Below are 21,656 nucleotides of genomic sequence, written 5' to 3'. Positions count from 1 at the left end.
CTGTGATCAAGCCCAGAAAGCTGCGGCGTCAGCAGGAGATGTGCGAGGCCCGTGCTCGCGCTCTCTCCTACATGCGAGCTGCGGAACGCCACTATGACGAGATGCTGTTGCAGAGTCCACTGATGGGAGAAGTGCCGGCCGGCACCACCCCTGATGACTGCATCCACTCTGCTACCGTTGCTGCTCCACCACCAGGCGATGAGAAGGCCGCCGAGTCAACCGCCGGGTGAGCTCAAGAGATATCTAGGCCGCTCCGGTGAGTGCTACCATTCTGAATGATCCTTTCCTCCTGACATGCAGGGAGCAGAAGGAAGCCCGAGATGCTCGCCAGGCCCAGGAGCTGGCTGTAGTCCGTTATGTTAAGGCCAAAGGTAGGGGCAAATTGAACTTGACCCAGTACTGTGCCATTACTCCTCCCAGGGAGAGTTCCCTGAATTAGCCCCCTCGAGACTTTGGTGAGGCCCCCTTGTCACCAGCGGCCCCAGTCCCTGAGTCATCTGCCCCTTCTGCCCTGCCTTCCCCGTCAGTCACCAGTCCCAAGATACCACCCCTGACCCCCAGGACTTTAACAACAGTGAGTCCCGTGGCTCCAAATGAACACTATGATGTATTGTCCAATATGCCTGTGTCACTTTTGGAGGGTGTTGTTCAGTGGGGGGATTGTGATGATGAGGGGATGTGCTTAGCAAATTCTGAAAATGTGCTGTCTTCTGTTAGAGAGGATGCAGAAGGAACCCCTATGTGGGATGGTCCTCTGTTTTGGGTGCTACCTGACAACGCCACTGATAGGGGCCTAATAAAGTTTAGCCGTGCAGCGCGAGTAATAGTGCACAGGTTCAGGAAGATGGGATATGAGTTTCCATATCTTCCTGAGAAATTGATGAAGACTGTAGAAACACACCGCCTAGAGTGGGTGAAAGAGGCCATAATTGCCCACCTTGGGACCTATGCAAGAGATCCCGCTTATGTGGATCTAGATAGAGCTCCACAACTTCTAAAATTATGGATGATAGGCCGAGATATCTACCTAGACAGGGTGGAATATATATCAGAATATGGTAAAGGCAGGTGCTATTCTGTGACAGTACCTGAGGACAATGGTTAACTGGTCAGGAAGCCTGACCACGCTCATTATTATTAATGCAATTCTCTATTAATGCATTTTCTCTTACTACAGAGGTAGTAAATGTTTTGTTCATTCACAGTGTGTCATGTTGTATCATGTATCTGTGATATGCAGTGTTATGCCGGTCCTGTTAGTTGAAATGTACAGGGATGCATTTCAGCTCATGTTGAATTTACAAGTGTTGCACAGCAAGGTAAGGTTATACCTGCTGTAGTCCCAAACTGGGACGATTGGGGTTTTACCAGAGGGAGAATGTAACATGGCCTCCCGGCAGTTACTCCTTGTTCTGGGGCTTTTACTCTGTCAGTCCTGTTAAAACAGACAGTGGAAAGGTTAATTCCTTCAAAGGTCTGTATGTGTATTCAGCCTTGAATATGTAGCCATATTCAAGGGCGGACTTTGCTACCTGAGGTTGTCAATCAATGGGGTGGATATTGGTTGGAACGCCCCCTGCTGTGTGTGGGCCAATCTGTATCCGGCTTTGTCTTGTAATGATTCAAAGTTAGAGACACTCCCCTGAGATGTCCAAATTGAGACATACCTCCTAAATTAAGTTATCAGTTAGTGAGATGAGTGAGTCAGTCAGTTATTGAGTAGAGCGATAGAGAAGTACAGAGAAGAGTTCTCTCCCTCCTACCCCACCTGGACAGGGAGGGAGGGGAATAATGCTGCTATGAGCAGGATGAGAGAGAGAGCTGAGCAGGGCCTAAGCATGCAGAGAGACAATGCCGTGTATCATGCTGTATGCTGCTCTGCTGAATAAAGACCAACAGGAAAGAGATACTGCTGTGTGGAGTCACTGTCTTTGGTGAATGAGGAGTGTCAGTGGGGGGTCCCTCCTCTGAAGATCCCAGAGGATCCCTACTGGCTGGAGGCACTGCTACCACCCAGAGATGACCCAAGCAAGGTAACCTGTCTCAACCCTTATCCCTGTCCTGGCTCTCCCCACAACACCGCGGAGCATCAGCCCTCCTGTTTGCCAGCAGGTCACAGCAACAAGACCCTGAGCGTAACCTGGGAAGGAGTGTATCCCCCCCCCAATATCACATAAGGGGGGGAAAGGGGGTTACACCTGAGCTGTGTAACCTGCAACGTTAATCTTAATAACCCATTCATTCAGCCAAAGAATTATTTTTAATTGCCGTATTAGGGTAGAATCTCCAAACGTTCAAACCTATCTGTGATTCCCTGCATATTAATGAGGAATCTCACGTGCAGAAAAATACAGGGCACGCAATTATCTTAAAATACCCGGGTGGCTGTTCTGGAATTTTGTTTGATACATGCAAGCAAAATGTCAAGCATTTTTTATATTTCTTTAACATTTGCAAATCACATCATGTATCGCTACCCAAATGCTACATATTCTCCCTTGTGAGCCATACTTACTGTATGCGGGTATCATTCATTAAGGAAACACAGTGAACACAAAGCACTGGCTGCCACGAGATTTACGTGCACTCGCTTGCTGGAATTCAAGAAATTACAGGTAGTTTGCAGGAACAAACAGCCTCACCCCTCAATACTGCTTCTAAGCAAAAGCTAATCAAGTCTCGTCAGTAGCATGTAGAGTCCCCTGCAGCTCTCACTTGATTATTTGTTTTAACATTATGGGAGTTAAACGGCTGAGGTCAAATATTCCGGACAGCGGGTCAATGCATTTCTCTATGTGGAATTAGCTCTTGAAATGGAGGATGCAAATGTATGCCCTTTGGATAGTCTGAGAGAGGTGAACTTTTTTGAGAGATTTTCACCTGAAATCAGAGCTGACCAACTACTTTAGCCCAAGCCTCACTTAGATAATAATAATGTAACGGTCAGACCCCCACCCAATCTCATATTGGCCCCTGTGGGTGTAATCTGCTCCCAGTTACATGTATGTGTGTTGTGGTGCACCTGCTGGCAACAGGACTCCTGAGTCTCCCGCTGGTTGGTAACGGGGAATATCACCATGACAGGCGTCTGAGGTAGTGTTCTAAGTCCTATTCACATTTGGTACAGGGCCTCCACCACATCAGGATCCCTACGGCCACAGGGAGGAGTATCTGACAGAGAACTCCTTGGTGCATCTTCCTGGGGAATAACTCCAAACTCACTCAGGAAAGATCTCTTGAACCAGGGCATCTTTAATAGCATGTTACGTGGCAGACTGCCCATCATAGCGGCCGACACTTAGCCGCTCATTTCGTTGAGATACTCCATGCAGAAGGTTCCTCCTCTCTTAATTGAGTTGCTCTCCACCTCTCCCCTAAGGGAGATCACCAGCTGTGCCAGGTCCCTGGACACAGTGTGTATTCAGCTTATCACTTGCCACTCTGACCAGCAGAGCTTAACCTTGAACCTCACATTCTTAAAACTGACTAAGAACAGGCTAACTTTAGGCAGTGCGGTGTAATATATAGACTCCAGAAAGACCCACCTCTGTGTCACTAACAGTGGACACAAAGCATGCTGTCACTTCCTTTGCTACATATGACACTTCACCAGGTTTTGAGGGCAAACCTCCATGATAGTTACTAGCAACCCTGCCTTCTTACCAGGATTACTGCCAGCATGAGAGCGATCAGTACACCAATTTTACACATGGCTACAATAATAATAATAGTATGTTCTTGTATAGCGCTGCTATTTTTACATAGCGCTTTACAGAGACATTTTGCAGGCACAGGTCCCTGCCCCGCAGAGCTTACAATCTATGTTTTGGTGCTTGAGGCAAAGTGAGATAAAGTGACTTGCCCAAAGTTACAAGGAGCCGACACCGGGAATTGAACCAGGTTCCCCTGCTTCAAGCTCAGTACCAGTCTTTGTCTTTACTCAATGAGCCACTCCTTCTCCCTTATGTAGCCATGTCCCCCTCTGCCCGTCGCCCTCCCTCACCTGGCTGGCGATCGCAGGTGCCGCCGAGCCCAATGGCGGACCAATCGGCGATTGCAGGGGTGAGGGGTAGACGGGAACCGGAGCGGAGGTTGCCGGGGACTCATGGGGCGTCATGGCAAAATGGCGCGCTCCTTGTGACGCTACTGAGCGACGGGTTAGTGGCGAGGAAAGGCGGGAAAATGAACCTATATCAGGTAAGGGGATTTGCCAGAGGGTATGCACCTTGAGAAAGAGCGCAAGCTCGAAACGCGTTGGTGGGGGCCCTAGGGCTCATTTTTTGTGTGCTATGCTCTGATCCAATAAACCTTTTTATTGGGAACACACTCTCTAGCAGTTTTTCCTGTAGTGCTCCATCTCTCCCCATCAAACCTCTGAATATCCTGGAGAACAGGCAGCACACGTCCATGGAAGAAAAGACCCACAGAAGACCCATCTAACAGTGAGTGATTTGCTCCTTTTACACCACAGAAATCCTATTCAATGTATGAGACTGGACACAAGCAAGTGTGAGTATTCATCAATCAAGGGATGTTGCTCTTCCAGCTTATTGATGCAATGGAAGTGGTGTGATGCTTTAAAGGGTTATTAATCGTGGGACACTTCAAGGATTTGGAATTATGTCTTCATATACATTATCCAGCAAATGGTCAGGTCTGTGTTAGAGCACTATACAGTGTTGTTTACTCTTGTACAATAATAATAATAGCATGTTCTTGTATAGCGCTGCTAGTTTTACATAGCGCTTTACAGAGACATTTTGCAGGCACAGGTCCCTGCCCCGCAGAGCTTACAATCTATGTTTTGGTGCTTGAGGCAGAGTGAGATAAAGTGACTTGCCCAAAGTTACAAGGAGCCGACACCGGGAATTGAACCAGGTTCCCCTGCTTCAAGCTCAGTACCAGTCTTTGTCTTTACTCAATGAGCCACTCCTTCTCCCTTATGTAGCCATGTCCCCCTCTGCCCGTCGCCCTCCCTCACCTGGCTGGCGATCGCAGGTGCCGCCGAGCCCAATGGCGGACCAATCGGCGATTGTAGGGATGAGGGTTAGACGGGAACCGGAGCGGAGGTTGCCGGGGACGCGAGCGGCCGGTTGTCAGGGCCGCGGGCGCATCGCAAGGGCTCTCGGCGGCTCCCCGTGCAGAGCGCCGCCATCTTGGCCGGGACAGTTGCACATGCACGAGCAGAAAGCGCGCGAACCCTAGCCTAGGGACAGGCTCTTGGAAGGGACTACAAGTCCCATGAGCCTCAGCAGTGCCCCATGGGACGCCAGGGAGCCAATAGAGCTACAGTATCTACCTGCACAGAGGGATTGATACATTTCATGGGCTCTGAGCACATTAGGCAGTCGGCGACCGGAGCAGCTAGGGGAAGGAGGTAGGGTGCAGGAGTCAGTGACTCCCTGCACTAGGCCAGCAGCCCCCTAGGCCCCAGATAGCTCTGAGCCACCAGTAGTGTTGTGTTGTTTAAGGGACAGGCCCCAGGTTAGGGATCCTGCCCCCTTAGTAGTATTCAGCAGTTAGTTAGGGACACAGCAGACCCCAGAGGTCTGGGCTCAGACCCCTATATATTATATGTAAAGACTATCTTCCCGGAGGCCACGCCAAGCAGGGAATGTGGGGACCCCGCCAAGGTACAGACGGTGCGGAGCTGCGGTGATATTATCCACGCCGGAATTCACCCCACGCGTGGAACGTCACGGCGGATCCAAACCCAGTGGTATAGCGGCACCCGTGGCTGGAGCCAGGGCAGGTATCGTTATAACGTGCACCAACAGAGTACTCACACGGGACTAGTGGCTGCGCAGTCACACACATCTGTATCACTTGAAGGGACATATTGTGGGGGGTTACTGGACACAGGGTGGGATCATCCTGTGGAAGGAGGTTGCGTCCTGCGAGACGCCATAGTTAGTGTCTCCTCTACGGAGGGACACCGATCTATCATATGCACAAGTACGTTTGCAATAGTAAAGTCAATGGTTGGTTTACATGCTGTGTGTGTAGTGATATATATATATATATTGTCCTGCGAGGAACCACTCCCCCTCTGGTGGGAGCCATCGCAGGTGGAGGCGCTGCACCGAGTACACGGTTACTCATAGTATTATACGTGCCCCAGGTTCCCCGCGGCGGAAGCTCAGCCCTCCTGTGAGCCTAACAGGTAAAGCACCACACCTGGTAACGCCAAGTTCTCCGCACTTACACTCTATCTGCGATTGGGTGGGGGAATACCCGTTACACTTAGATGGCAATTCTTACATACTTCCCTTACTCTCATTATCCATTGTGAAAGTATCCTTCTTTGTGTAGCAGGTTTCCCCCTGGCCCCCCTTCCCTCCGCAGGAGAATGGGGACCCCTGTGGTATGTCGGGGAGCTGCAGGGGCGATCGCGTCGCCGGAGGTTCCCGGCGGCATCAATGACAGGGTGCCGCCATCTTGGAAGTACCCGCGCATGCGCAGAAGGTGGCCGGTGGCCATTACAGTAGTGCAGGGCTTCCCTTGTGTTGCGCATGCGCAGTTAAGAGTAGTGGTGGCCATTAGACATCGCGCACGCGGCCCCAATGTTAAAGAGGGCCATGGAGGACTACAAGCCCCGGGATGCATAAGGGCAGATATACCACCTGATGCCAGGGAGCCAATAGGGCTTACAGCTTCCCCTGAGGAAAGATACATTGTTGCAGTCTGCATAGGAAGGGTCAGTTGGTGCTGGGATTAGGTAGGTGGAGGTTGTGTGTGTAGGGAGCAAGTGGCTCTCACACTAGGCCAGGTTACCCCCCTAGGCCCAGCTAGGCCCAACTCAGCTTTCAGTTTGTGGCTGCTGTAGGGAAGGCCCCTTAAGTAGGGTCCCTGCCCTGAGCAGAGTGCAAGATTAGGGACACAGCTACCGTGCTGCAAGACCCTGATAAGTGTGGTCTAGGACCAGACTACCTCACTGCAGATAGAGACTATCTGTACGGTGAGATCGCTCAGACGCAGACCGATCTCCTGCCTGTGTTCTGCTATACCCGGGTGCAGAAGCACCGGGCAGGTACCATCAAATCACCAAGTGCACCACCTATATACCTCATCTTAGTGGGCAGCGTTGTTCCACACTTGGGTGGGGTTGCTGGACTATTGGTGACTTTTGGGAAGTGAGGTGTGGGGTACAAAGCCCTGCGAGGTGACAGGGTAGTTATTCCAGTAGTATTACAGGGTGACACTGTGGATGTTATAGTTATGTGTTCTGTGTTATCTCCCTATAGTAAACTGTTTATATATACCTTTGGTGTATGGGGTTATTATATGTGGTTATATATATGGAAGAAGGGACGCTCCCGCGAGTGCGCCTGCACGCTAGACACACTTGTCGGCCTGCGTCTCGGGACTCCGTCGGATTCAGGCGGCGGTTCTTCTTATTTCCCCTTCTGAACGGGGGATTCGTGGTGCTGGTAACTGAGCGACGGGACCTGCGACGGCGGTCCTTAGGGTTCAGGAAAGGATTCTCTCCACCAGACGTCGCCACCCACCTTTTCAGTGCCCGTTGGAAATCTGCTTCATGTGAGTAGGTTTCTAATTTTACTCAACCGGACCAGTCACCTTCAGTCACATACCCCCTGTGTATGCTATATTTTGTTTTATTATTTATGCATTAATTTTAATTAAATCGGTTTATAGTGAGCTTATCATCAGGCGTTTTTTTTTTTGGTGTTGTGATTGTTTTATGTTAATGTTTAGTATTGTCTGTCAGGTATTGTCAGTTTCGTTTTTAGTGTATGTGATTTGATTAGTCATTCATTCCTGGCAGCCTTCCTTATAATTATATGAGTTGTTGATATTATTTTTATTAGCGTGAAAGTCACATTTAATCTAATTAGCATTAGCGCTAACAGCACTATTTTTCCTCACACTGATTTGAATGCGGTTTGAGGCTATTCAGCTTTTGTACGTCTAACAATTAGACTTTCATATCAATATATCTGCAATGCTATTAAGCAGTCCATAATTTATGAAGCAAGTTAAAAATGCTTGTAACAGTATACCAGACTATACATAGGGATCGCAAACACCATGCAGAGTGAATGGTTAGATAAATTTATATTTATTTGGGCCGGAACACTGGGGAGTAACACAGTATGAAACATGGCAAAAACTCAGCACAGATTCATGGTACGGGGACTTCTAGCTCACTACGTGTAGAGTGCTGTCAAAGCTAGCTTACCCTAGATACTGCCTTGATCCCTCCATCCGTCATTTATAGACCTGTAAGCCTGACTTCAATAGTAGGGAAACTACTTGAAGGTTTAATACGGGATAATATTCAGGAATACCTAATGGAAAACAAAATTATTAGTAATAGTCAGCATGGATTAATGAAGGATAGATCTTGCCAAACTAACCTTATTTGTTTCTTTGAGGAGGTAAGTAGGAATTTAGACCAGGGTAATGCAGTTGATGTGGTCTACTTAGATTTTGCAAAGGCTTTTGATATGGTTTCACACAAGAGGTTGGTGTACAAAATAAAGAAAATTGGACTCAGTAATAATATATGCACCTGGATTGAAAACTGGTTAAAGGACAGACAACAGAGGGTTGTCATAAATGGAACTTTTTCAGGTTGGGCTAAAGTCGTGAGTGGAGTACCTCAGGGATCGGTACTGGGACCCCTGCTTTTTAACTTGTTTATTAATGACCTTGAGGTTGGGATCAAGAGAAAAGTCTCCATTTTTGCTGATGATACTAAATTGTGTAAGGTAATAGAATCAGAGCAGGATGTAATTTCTCTCCAGAAGGACTTGGGGAGACTGGAAACGTGGGCAGGTAAATGGCAGGTGAGGTTTAATACTGATAAATGTAAGGTTATGCATTTGGGATGCAAGAATAAAAAGGCGACTTACAAATTAAATGGAGATATATTGGGGGAATCCTTGATGGAGAACGATTTAGGAGTGCTTGTAGACAGCAGGTTTAGCAATAGTGCCCAATGTCATGCAGTAGCTGCAAAGGCAAACAAGATCTTATCTTGCATCAAACGGGCAATGGATGGAAGGGAAGTAAACATAATTATGCCCCTTTACTAAGCATGTGTGTGTGTGTGTGTGTGTGTGTGTGTGTGTGTGTGTGTGTGTGTGTGTGTGTGTGTGTGTGTGTGTGTGTGTGTGTGTGTGTGTGTGTGTGTGTGTGTGTGTGTGTGTGTGTGTGTGTGTGTGTGTGTGTGTGTGTGTGTGTGAATATATTTATCAAAGTTGCACAATGTTAATAAATAACTTATTCTCACAACATGTCTTTTTTTTTAATTTTTAAAATATTATATAATATATACACACACACACACACACACACATATACACGCACACAGGTTCCCCAGAGACACACAAACACACAGACCACTTCAAAGTGACACACACACACACACACACTGACAGCTACCAAGTGACACACACACACAGTGATACCCGCCTCCCAAGCGCGCTTGCTGTCTCCTCTGCCAGGACAGCAAAAAGCTCCTGGTAGAGCGAGCAGCAGCAAGCAACAGCGAGCAGCAGTACAAAAGTGTTTACTATGTCCCAGGCCTAAAGGCTGCGTCCATAGGACTGCAGCCGTGCGGAGGCGCACGGAGGCTGAGGGAAAGCGAGTGCTTTCCCTGGCCTTGGTCCGCGCGCCGTTCGTGGTGCTACGTGGTGCCGTTTGTGAGATTTCGATGCTTCTGACATACAAACGAATGGAAAACTGAATCCAACTTAGAATTATAGTGTAGATTAACAACAGGCACCTAATCATGTTCAATTGACTGATAGGGTTGCCATCTACACATGTAATTGGCACCATAGCATGTTACAATCACCTGTATGTTCATCAGGTGTGTTTGAGTTCAGAGGAGGGGCTATTTAAACTATTTGCCATCTTGCCCCTATTATACTCGAGAAAGGGCTGCATAGCCTGAAACGCGTGGGAGAATGTCCTGTCCTGTCCTTAGTGTTTTTTGTTTTTAATATGTAAACCAATGAAACTTTTTTATTTTTCTACTTACCTGGTGAGTTGACTGGTGCTCATTTTTTGGATTTTGCTGTTCTACCAATCTTCTACTTACCTACATATTATAGCAGGGCTGACAACCATTTTGCAGCCTAGTGATGGCCATCCTGACCATGTACCTGAGTCACCATCTTGCTGGGAGAGGCAATGAGCGGACTTAACCTTTAATATTCTGTGCCCCTGCCATCACAGCACATCATTTGTTTGAATGTGCTTTGACTGCATTGCAAACCAAGTATGTGTCACTAAGAGACCCTGCCCAGCAGAAGCAAGATATGGAAACTCAGAAGCACGTGTGGTTGGCTGGAATCACTCAGGATGTCTCTTCTGAAGGCTTGGCAGCTCTGAACAAGTGACCTCAACATAAGGAACACAATGCTGCTGGCGTTGCATGAGATATGTATTTATATTCTTGTGTATCATTAGTGCCAGGGACAACAGTTTGCTTCTCCTTTGTTTGACTTGACTGAATTACTCTGTTGTCACAGAAAGTGCCAGTGTGCATCTGCTGCTCATGTTGTTGTCATTTGTTTGAGTATTGAGAGCAGGGCTGTTAATCAAACATGTTCTTTGTTTGACGAAAGAGAATGTTGCATTAAGCCCAGATGCCAAAATTAAAACTTTGCTTGAAAGATAGAAAACTAAAAGCAATTGTTTGGTTCATTTTCATGGTGGTGGTCAAGAAAAAGAAAGCACATGTCAAACCTTTTTGGGATCTTAAATGCTGCATATAGTTAAATGGATTTAAAACCAGAGACAGAACATGAAACACAGACAGAGCTCAGTGCACATCCAATGAAACCTATACACGGTACAGTGCCTAAATATATATGTATAGATATCTTTTGAATAAAATGGTCTTTTAGTTTAACTCTTTGGACAAAGTGTTGTAAGCCCATGGGCCACTACACGGCAGCCCCATTTAAAATCCAGCCTTTTTCATTTTCAATTTTTGCTAATCTGATTGCCCTTTTTTCAACTTTAACATTGCTTATAATTCTGATACGATGTCTCCGTCCCTTCTGACTTTAAGAATCTGAACGCCCGCCTCTTCTTTTCCATTTCCCCCCCTACCTGTTTATTTAGCCACATTGGTTTAGACTTGTTTCTTTTATATTTATTACCAAAGAGTATTCACAGATAAGTGTGCTTTTCGAACAATGTTTTAAAGACTGTCCATTTATCTTCCACATTTTTCCCAGCAAAAACGTCATTCCAATGTCAAAAACATCCAATGTTGAAAGGTCGGTGGCGACTCCCTTTTTGGATACAATGTGTCCCACATATGTCCAAATCTCATGTTCCTCCAAGGTCTTTCCAAAGTCTATGAGGTCATCCATTTATACCAACACCTCTAGCAGGTTCATGTCCCCCAAAACTCATTCCATTAGCCTCTGGAAAGTTGTCCCTGGGGAATGCTCTCAAACTTGAAAAAGATGAAGGCCCGTCTTCTCCTTGCTATGCATAGGAATCTGGCAGTATCCACTCCGAAGGCAGAGAACTGAAAACCACTTGGTTCCCGTGAGACAATCGTAGGCATCTTCTATCCTGGGCATAGTATACTGGTCTGGGGTGGTCTTCTTATTCAATGTAAGGTAGTTTATACACATTCGCACAGCTCCACTTTTCTTCCTGGCCAACACAATTGGTGAGGCATAGGGGCTTCTTGATTCTGATATTATACCCAAGGCCATTAATTCCTGTAAGTGGGGTTGTACATCTTTAACATTGGCAGGGGACAGTCTTTTTGATCTCTCTCTGAATGGACGGGCATCGTGTAGATGTATCTGGTGGTCTACTCCCTTGGCACACCCCTCAAGTGGAGAAAACTTCAGGCCTTATTAACATTTTCTCCCTCAGACATTGCTTCCATCCTTCAGAGGCAGTACTATCCCCAAAGTCAAACATATCAAGAGTCAACTGGTTAGGGCACACCGTCGGTAATATTAGCATTGGTCCCAATTATGGCACCTGTTTATTCTTCATTACAGACATCTGGGCATGTTAGCGCCACGACATTCAGGTACCTGACAAACTAGTAACCTCTTATGGAAACTCAAACCCCACTACCACATACCCTAAGTACTGTATGGATAGCTTGCATCAGTGACATCAAGTCCATCTAATGGCTGCCTCGGTAGATGCTTCAAGTGCTTTTCCATACCATGGTTTGAAGATTAAAGAGACTTGTGAGCCACTATCTAAGAGAACCTTTTTTTCCCTTGAACATAAGTTTTTACCTTACCAGGACGAAGAAGACCAACAGGTAAGTGGGATCGTTCTGTCATTTCCCTGGTAAAGCTTGGACTGAATAAACTTCTTAAGCACTGTAGATTTTCTCTCCTTACGCAGTGTCGGAAGGGATGACCATCTTCTCCCCATCTGTAGGAGAACCCTGGACCAGGGCTCATCATTCCAGGGGACTCTCTGAAACTTGTACCCCCTCTGGCAGGTTGTTTTGTTTTAAAGATCTGGTTTCTTTGCAGCTGTTTTGCAACCCGGAAACTTACTTGATAAATCCTTTATGTTACATACACTGCACACACAGATAACACCACTCTCTATAGAAAAAGTGTCGATGATACTGTTATGGAAATGAAGCTCAAAGTTGGGACACAAGCAGATAATCACTCTGAGCACGGGATTACTTGATGGTATCGTGACTTTTTAAGTGTTGTAGGATTGGAAAAGGGATTAACCTGTAGTTGAGATTTGATGTGAACTAAACTAATCTTTCTTTAATCAGCAAAGTGGCAGGTTAGAGACATTCAAGTGCTGAAATATTTACTAATTTGGGATCCCAAGAAGCCTAATGACTTCATACCAATTATAAATGTTATGTTGTTAACATTGAAAAGCTCAGCAATTCAAAGCTACACGTATATTATTAATTGAAACATAACTGAGACACATTGGAATGCCACAGAGATTCCTTTAGTATCTCCCTGCAGTTCCTAATAATGCATTTCCTCCCAATTAACACCAGTAAAAATACATCTGGGGCATAGTGTCTCTTTAATTACTTGTCTTACATGATGATTGAGTCGTGTTCCTTGGAATTTACATCCAAACAATATAACAGCTTTCGTTGACTCTCAAAAAATGTTCTTCTTATCCTTCATCAGTCGTTCAAATAAGTGCGTGCCAATACTTTTGGTGTTTTCGCAAGTCAATGTTTGGCCATAGACATGCTAGTATTGCTGTTCCATTTAGCCGCATATGTATGCAACCCTTTTTCCAAATATTAATAACTAATAGTAAAATATAGGTACAAAAAAAGAATAAAAGTTACAGTTGTAAAATCTCTCAATTGGATTTATACAGGAAGCCCACTCATAGCCTAAAGCAGGGGGGCTCAACTCCAGTCCTCACGATCCCGCAACAGGTCAGGTTTTAATGATATCCCAGCTTCAGCACAGGTGGCTCAGTCGATTGCCCCACCCGTGCTGAAGCTAGGAATGGATATCCTTAAAACCTGACCTGTTGGGGGGGGGGGGGGGTGTCTTGAGGACTGGAGATGAGCACCCGTGGCCTAATGTGATGCAAAAAGTGGCATTTTTTTAGAGTCAACGAATGAACCCATTTTGTTTTCGTTTTACTCTCACATGATCGTTTTCTGATTTGGGAGTGTCTATAGGAAGAATCAGGGAGGGGTTATACAATGCATGCTGCATGTTATCAGAGGGTGTGCCAGTATCTGCATATGGAGCCATTCTCTCTTTTCCTTTGATATGTGACAAAAAGTCATAGAAAGTGTGAATACGTTTAATCCTTCAACAAAGAGATATGTGGCAAGCACAAGAGCATTAATCAGCAGGTTTGTTACAGTTGGGCCTGCTTTTAGAGAGGAAAAAAAGTGCATTGAGTTGCACTTGTCAAGCACTTGGGCCCTTTTTTCATGCTATGAAGCCATCTTACCCTTAGTGGAGAAGATTCAAATGAATAAATAATCCCAAGCAAGAGGAACAGAGCTGCACCGCATATTCAACAAGGGCATTGACACACAGTCCTTCTGTATCAAGGGAATCCCTGTGTAATTGGCCACGGGCAGACAGCTACCTCTGATATCACACACAATATAGTACATTATAGTTTTCAAAACTCCGATGTTTAAGACTTGCGTTAGGATTTGCAGTATTCTGAAACAGTATGTATTAAAGAACTTGAATATATCAGTTTGCTGGAATGAAAGAGCAGAGCTGTTTTCAACACCCACATCAGTGAAAGGGTCAAAAGGTTATAGCAATTACATTGTGAAATTGTCAGGTGTAGTGCCCTCACCTTCCTCATATCCACCAGTGGTCAACATGTTGTGAAGCCATCTTCCCCTTCACCCAGACAAATGTTAGAACACTTTCAAATTAATAGGGAGAACATCTTGACCTATGGATGCCCAATTTTCCTCCTCCGTGCTCCCATACTAACTGGCACGGATACATAAAATGCCACACCATACAGTATATGGGGTATAAAGGCCACAGCTTGTATTAAACTCTGGATAACCAGATCAGCAGCCAGGGTAATATATACCAATCGGGCATTACAACACCTGCCCAAAACTCCCCAGAGCCTTAACCCACGTCTGCCCTAGGACCCCGTCTGGTACTCTACGCAACCCCCACAACTAAGAACGACACTCAGAAGTAACATACTTAACTTGTTCATATCGCACTTGTACCCACAACAATCCCTCCAAACTGAACTTGGAGCCAGCAACCAGCTCACCTACCCGCAACGCCCCAAAAAAGGCCAGTCCTCAAGACCCCCCCAACAGTTCAGGATTTAAGGATATCCCAGCTTCAGCACAGGTGGCTCAATCAGTGTCTCAAGGGTCACCAACAAATCTTTGAATGAGCCACTGATTAAGCCACCTGAAGCTGGGATATCCTTAACCTGACCTGTTGCGGGGTCTGGAGGACTGGAGTTGAGCCCCCCTGTCTTAGGCCTTAAGGAGCATCTGCTGGCCAGGGTGAGTGAAAACCTTCTGCTGTTATATCAAGGAAGAGGAAGTACAGCACCCATGGCACCATATAATATAGCCGGCATAAACACAACCAAAAGAAACGGCAAGAGGAAAGGCTGCTTTAACCTAACGTTATTGAACTTTGAAGATGCGCATTAACTCTTAGCTAGGCGTTAACTTAGGTCAGCATCTTAGTAAGTCACTTGATGAATCTCTTTGGATCTGGTCCAGAAAGTTACGTGGTTCATGGTATATTACAGATCATATCGGTACATCCTCTCTCTTTAAAGCTTCAGCCAAGCAATCCTACGTGTGTTCTTAAAAAAGAAATAAAGCAGTTCTGTACTATGAGAAACTACTTGTAGCATTTTTGTAAAAAACAACAACTCCGACTGACATTTTTAATGTATTATAATGTAACACGCAGTTTTTGTTTCTATAGCAACCATTTACTGTACAAAGTCCCATCCCCTTCCTCTTCTGAAACAGACTCTGGCACACCCCTTTCTGAGCCCTGCCCTCTCTCTAGCAGTGCACTAATTGTAACTAGTGACGGCCTGGTCACATGATCTCCCCCACAGAACTTTGCATCTTTGGTCCTCTTCTGCTACAATGACAGCCATTTAGTGAACCCCCGAGCCCAATCTTCGCCGATCGATCACAGGAGAACGGATCGATCGGCAACTTAGCTAATTACTTATAATTGTGTGGATTGTATTGGTGCACATATTAAAGGCGACATTATTTTTTTTATATAAAAAAAAGCTTTGACTGCTGCTTTAAGGAATAAACAAGACAACATACAATATCTTAAATAATTCAACTTAACATGGTATACATGCTGCACATCCAACTAATATGAGATAACTTTATGAATTAGTTAAAAGACCAACAATGTCCCACATAATCCTTTATGTGAGCAGGCTTTCTCTTTATCCTGTTTCTGTTTTGTGTTTGGGTATCATCTCTTGCTTGTGGTTCAATGACAGACGTCTCCTGGCCTTCCGTTAGTCAGGTATTTAGTTGTTCTGATGCTGCTCTCACTCCTGGCCCTTTGTGCATTAGTGCCATCTCTTGTATCACTTGATTCCCTTGTTTATCAGCCCTCGAGGACTCATTATTTCGTTCTCTTATTTGCCTAAACTGTCTATGATTTTTCCTTAGCATCTGCCCTTCTTCCGTTGATTGTGATATGAGCAATTTCCTAATGGCTACAATACTTTTGCCTGTTGGCACGATTTTGTACTTATCTTTTGATTAGATTTGAACATAATCATCCCTTTTCAGGACAGGCAGATCCTTTCCAGATTTGTTGTAATCAAATTATTGACTTGTTTGTTTTTTCCTTAGTTTGCTCTGGGTTTTATTTAAAAGGTCTGGTCTTAATACATTTCCATTTGTTGGCAACAAAGTCCTTGTTTGTCTGCTCATAAGTCTCTGTGTTGGACGGTTGCCCAAGCTTTGTATTGGGATATTTCGCTGATCCAACAAAGCCAGGTATATGTCTGCTTCTGCATTCTGCATTAGTCTCTTAGCTGCTTTTACGGTGCATTCCCATTGGTTTGGGAGAACCCTGGCAATGTGATATAGGGCTCTATGCAGTAAGCGCAGAAAAAGTGCAATCGCCAAGGGTTGCCAATAGGCCTTATTTTGGCGATTTGCCCTCGCAGTATTCAGTAAGGGCCAAATCCATGCCGATCCCTGCCGAATCACTGCGAAAGCAAAACTGCCGATGAGCCTGTGCCGAAACAGCCTGGCTCCCGATAACCTGCCGATAGGCCTTTTCTGCCGATAGGTGTTTGCAGCAGAGAGAGACCATCCGCTCTCTCAGCGCAAACATCGGCAAAATAGAAATTATTTATAAACAACTTTGACTCCTAGTGTACATGTGCAGGGGGTCTCCGGAGCTGAACCGCATTGGTTTCAGGTCTGGGGACCCCCTGCTTCCCGAGATACAGGCCAATTTATGAGGTGCCGGTATCCCTCTGCATTTAAAGGTCCCGATCACGTGACCGCGGAATGTAAACAAAGCAGAGGGATACCGGCACCCCATAAAGGGGCCTGTATCTCGGGAAGCAGGGGGTCCCCAGACCTAAAACCAAAGCGGTTCAGCTCCGGAGACCCTCTGCACATCTACACTATGAGTAAAACACGCATATCAATAAACACTCATTCCTTACCTTTGCGGCTATGTGCTATGGTAACGAAGCAGCATGAATGTATTTTTTATAATAGTGTACTGTGAGCAGGGGGTCCCCTGAGCTGAACCGCGTTGCTTTGTGGACCAGGTACCCCTGCTTCCCGAGTTACAGGCCCCGGTATGTGTCATCGGGTGGCAGTGTCGTCGCCATCTTTATAGCGTCCCATTCGCGCCGTGTCCGCTATAAATATGGCGGTGACACTGTAACCGATGCCCCAAACCGGTGGCCTGTAACTCGGGAAGCAGGGAGTCTCTGAGCCACAAATCAATGCGGTTCCGCTCAGGGGACCCCCTGCTTCCGCACAATATTATTAAAATACAGAAATGCTGCTTCATTACCATAGCGTATAGCCGGTAAGGCAATGAAGGGGTTAAGGCAGAAGAGCATGTTTATTGGGGACATTTGCCCCCAATAAACATTGCAATAAACAACATACACCCCCTGTGTATTTAAAATACATAAACAACAATAAATACATTAAATACATATAGCACTCACCCATTTCCGGCTGTCACGATGAAGTCCATCCTCATCTTCATCCTGCCCATGCCCCCTCCAATGCTGCAAAACAGACACAAGAATGAAAACATCCAATGTAATGTCCCCTAACCCCTTAATCACCATAGCGGTTATTAACCGCTACAGTCATTAAGGGGTTAACCCACCCTCACCCACCACTCGGGACGCCTACATACCCTCCCACACTAACCCCCCACCCTGTGAGGCCTAACCACCCTCACCCACTACCCACAAGGGAGGCCTACCCACATACCGTTGGGGCCAATACACCCCCCCCCACCCCCAGTACCCACAATAAAAACAACACACAGCCCCACAATAAGCATCATTCTATTTATTAAATACATTACCCACCCCCTGTGCCCCCCCCATAAATACATGATTTATCCTTTTACATACAGGGTTCATACCCCAGCCCCATGCGAGTCCCCGGCGGGCTGGTGGGGCACCTGACAGACCTACAGGGTACCAGCAGCTCATTTCAAACAGGTTCTGGAGGCCTGTTGGTGGGTCCCGCCAAGCGCCATGGCCCCCAGGTGGTCTCCTTGGGTCACCGTGGGCCACAATTAGGTCCTCACGGTAGGCCCACGGATGTCTGGGAGCCCCGGGTCAGACCCACAGGTGTCTGCGGGGCCTCGGGTGGTTCCCACGGGGGTCTGGGGAACTCACGAGTGCTCACTATGGGTCCGCGGTGCCCCCACGGATGTGAGGCCACCGCTTCATCCCCACAGGTGTCACCCGTGGAACCACCAGCCTGATACCCGTGAGAATTCAAATAATTCAAATATTCAAATAAATAAAGTACTACTGACCTCATCAATAAGAAGCCCCCGTCGCCAGCAACATCCTTGTCTTTCGTTGCCCACAAAATACATAGCCAATACAAAGCCAATACATTGCAATTACATTCAGATATCAATTAACCCCTTAAACACCTTATCGGATAATAACCACAAAGGTAATTAAGGGGTTAAGCCACACTGGCCCGATACCCACCTTTTGGCTCTAGTATACCATGTGACAGAGGCTTGTGGGAGAACAGATGTGACGTCATTGAAAGCCTGTCACATGGTACTAGAGCCAATCAGAGTAGGGATAGACTTCCCACGCTCTGATTGGCTACCGTACCATGTGAGGACGGCCATGTTTCTTTTAATGACGTCATCTTAAAGGCAATTGAAGCAAAGCCATTCTGATTGGCTGTGCTTTCATTGCCTTTAAGTGACATCGTCATTTTTTTTCTCGGCCAAAACACATGGTTTTCACGGCCCAATCAAGGCCGTGGGAACAATGATGAAAATGTGACGTCATAGGCCTTTAAAAGCCTATGTCGTCTCATTTTGAAGCAAGAAGCCGAGGAGGAAGGACCTCCTACAGAAGAAGAAGGCCAGGGCGTGGCCGTAGAAGACAAGAAGACCCCAGAAGGGAGCCGCCGATAGAAGAAAGAAGAATACAGATGAAGATGGATTACAAATAGAAGACCTGTGGATTGTTTTGGATTTTTATTTGAATGTTTATTATTTTATGGTTTTTTATTTTATGGGTTCCTGTGCGTGGATTGGTTCGAGAGTAAGCTGTTCAACGGGAGTCGGTGAGTGGGTCAAGTAATGGTAAGTGAACTAAAGAAATGTATTTTATTTAACTTGTTAATTTTTTTTAAAGCTATTTTAACATGTGTATTTCTTTATTTTTGGTATATCATTTCTTGCCACTGTATGTATGTATGTGTGTATGTAAAGATCGATATATACATACAGGGTAAGAAATGATGTTGTTTTAAAAGCTTGATTTGCTGTGTTTTAAATTAATTTGGCTATGCTGCTATGCATAAATGTGTGTATAATGTATGTTAAAATTAGATACATGTAAATGTTGCTATTGTATGGTGTACTTTTGGTCAGGGTGAGGCTTGCTTTTGTATATTGTATTCTTGTTGGTACTTATATTTGTTCACAGGATAAATTGTTCTGTTCAACGCTTGAATTAGTTAATTGTTTAATTGTTAGGGATGGAATGTAAATTATTTAGGGATGTAATTAATGAATGCTAATTGATTTATGTTTACTGGATTGGTTTAAATAGTATACTTGTTTGGAGGTATTGGTATTTTGTTTTGAGTATGCTATTGTTAACATTCATTTGCAGACTGTATATGGTGCATAGATTGTATGCATCATATACAATGTAAATGCAATGTTTTGATTGTCATTTGAGGTTTTTGATTGGCATTTGAGGATTTTGATTGGAAAATCAGATTGGATTATTGAAGGAAATTGATTTTATTGTAGTGTGTCTGTATGGAGAAGTGGTATTTGTAGTACAGCATGTTTTTGATAACCCTTCTACATTTATTTGTATATTGGTTCATTATGTGTGTGTGTATATATGTACATGTATGTGTATCTGTATATATATATATATATATATATATATATATATATATATATATATATATAGTTGCATGATGAAGCCACTGTACAAATGAATGGGTGAAGGGTGGGTATCGGGCCAGTGTGGCTTAACCCCTTAATTACCTTTGCGGTTATTATCCGATAAGGTGTTTAAGGTGTTAATTGATATCTGAATGTAATGTATTGGCTTTGTATTGGCTATGTATTTTGTGGGCAACGAAAGACAAGGATGTTGCTTGCGACGGGGGCTTCTTATTGATGAGATCAGTAGTACTTTATTTATTTGAATATGCTAGTTAATGTGTTTAATAATGGGCAAATAATCTATTATCCCTATCTGGATAATAGTTATTTTGCACATTATTGTACTGTAGGTGATGGGGGGGGGGGGGGGGGTGTATGTATTGAATGTATAGGCCAGGTTTATTTTTTTTACATTCAGGGTTGGTTTCTTGGTTCTGCGTGAGACCTCTGGAGACCACCTGCCGTCTCCTCGGGTATCTCACGGGTAGCAGGCTGGTGGTTCCACAGGTGAAACTTGCGGGGATGAAGCGGTGGCCTCACATCTGTGGGGGCACCGCGGACCAATAGTCTGCGGGGATGAAGCGGTGGTCCCACATCCGTGGGGGCACCACGGACCCATAGGTGCGTGGATGAAGCAGTGGTCCCACATCCGTGGGGGCACCGCAGACCCGTAGTGAGCACTCGTGAGTTCCCCAGACCCCCGTGGGAACCACCCGAGGCCCCGCAGACACCTGTGGGTCTGACCCGGGGCTCCCAGACATCCGCGGGCCTACCGTGGGGACCCAATTGTGGCCCACGGTGACCCAAGGAGACCACCTGGGGGCCATGGCGCTTGGCGGGACCCACCAACAGGCCTCCAGAACCTGTTTGAAATGAGCTGCTGAAGGGCTCATTTGTACTGGTATAGATTGCCCAAAAGTTGTTGTCAGAGGGGGAGATAGATTACAGAGGGTCTCACAGCAAGAGGCCTTCTGGATCTATACTTTAAAAACCCTCTCCCCCAAAGGACTCAACATAGATTTTGACCTGGCATTTTTCCTCTAGGAACTCCCTGTTTTGTCCACATGTTGGCCTTTTTTTAACTTAGTTTCATCTGCATTTTTTTAACTTAGTTTCATCTGCATTTTTTTAACTTAGTTTCATCTGCATTTTATGTGCCAGAATTTAAAACCATGTACTCTTTTGAATTGGGTTCAATTGTTGGTTAGTTCACTATGTCAACATCCAATTGATTATGTCATGTTTCTTTAAGCTTGGGATCTAACGATGGGTGATTTTAACCCCACCACTGCCATTGGTGTCAGTGGTATAATTCACCTTTGGTCTGACTCATAAGCGCTCCAGTTAACAACGGGTTAATATGGGACTATTTAAGTACAAGGGATTGTATAGGCTCCACAATCCCCTGAGGAAGTGACGCCCCCCGTCACGAAATGCGTAGGGAGGAGCCTAAGGAGACGCCAGCCTGTTTTCACATTCAGCTACCTGTGTGGAAGCGGAAGCGGTGACGTCACCGCGCTGACA

This window comes from Ascaphus truei, chromosome 3, assembly GCF_040206685.1.
Source record: "Ascaphus truei isolate aAscTru1 chromosome 3, aAscTru1.hap1, whole genome shotgun sequence".
Lineage (NCBI taxonomy): Eukaryota > Metazoa > Chordata > Amphibia > Anura > Ascaphidae > Ascaphus > Ascaphus truei.
This window is presented reverse-complemented; position numbering follows the sequence as displayed.